The following is a 1,296-nucleotide window of genomic DNA, read 5'->3' as shown; positions in this document are numbered from 1 at the left end:
TGTTGGGCTGAGATGAAGACAATATTTCCAAGATAAGCATCTGTCTCCAAAGTTCAGTGTTGCTCTAACCAAAAGGTTTGACAGGCTATTATGTTGCTGATATTCCGAATATGCAAATATTTTTACTTTTAAAAATGGGATTTCAGACCATCTTAACACACTGGATTTAAAAGATTTATATTCTGTTTCAAGCACATTGAAAAAATTAAGATATTGTTTAGATTTGAATAATTCTGATATATGGTACTTTGCATACATGATCAAATGTTTTCCCCATTTTTGTTTGCTGTTTTTTTGTTCATGAAGCATGATAAAGCATAATTTTTTTCATGAAGCTCAATAATACAAGAACATATACAGTATATGCCTATAAGGCATCCCAAATCAATGATTGCATAATTTCTGTTTATAAGAAAAATATTCAAACTTATCTTCCACTTTTTTAAACAGTGGATTTTTAAATAATGTTATATTGAAATATAGACAAGAAAATATGGTGTGAGACCTGTACTATTTCTGATAAATGGCTGTCCAGTCTCTTCTTAAAAGTCTCTAGTGAGGGGGCACCCGCAACTTCCAAAAGCAATGTCAGTGTTCCAAATATCATGCAGAATTAAATTAGAGTCCAAGGCAGAGCTATCCTTAAAGCTCCAATTTAATAAGACAGACATTTTGGCAACAAACTGTGGAATCCCAAATCTGAAACTTCCTTGGATTCCACGCAGTTGAAAGTTCATGATCTTATCCCCACACCCATAAATCCATCACATGATCCAATCTTCTTCGGCCACCTGGCATCTCCACCCAGCTAGTTCCGATCAGGTGCAGAGGTGCAGAGACAAAAGATGACCTTGGCTTCTAGAAAGGAATGACAACAACACATTCCACAGTTCGTTGCCAACATGTCTGTCTTATTAAATTAGAACTGTAAGGATAGCTCTGCCTTGGACTTCTGCATGATATTTGGAATGCTGACATGCAAATTGGACCACTAGTTAATTGTTTTCACTGTTTGTTCTGACCCACAACTGTTTGGAATTTTCTTCTTAGTTTTAGGCTGCTTCTCTCCTTGGTTAGTTTCCATCCATTGTTTCTTGTCCTATCAACAGGCCCTTTGGTAAATTAGTTGGCTCCCTCTTAGTTGGCTCCCTCTTAGTTGGCTCCCTCTTCCTTGTGGCAGTCCTTCAAGATTGCTATCATGTCACCCTGGTATTTCTTTTGATTAGATATCCATTTCCTGCGATTATTCTTTGTGTGACTTTTAGAAATGAACAAATAAAAGAAAAAACAGGAAAG

This window comes from Thamnophis sirtalis, unplaced genomic scaffold (genome assembly GCF_051295495.1).
Source record: "Thamnophis sirtalis isolate CommonGarterSnake01/CBP01778 unplaced genomic scaffold, rThaSir2_p1.2 scaffold_8, whole genome shotgun sequence".
Taxonomy (NCBI): domain Eukaryota; kingdom Metazoa; phylum Chordata; class Lepidosauria; order Squamata; family Natricidae; genus Thamnophis; species Thamnophis sirtalis.
This window is presented reverse-complemented; position numbering follows the sequence as displayed.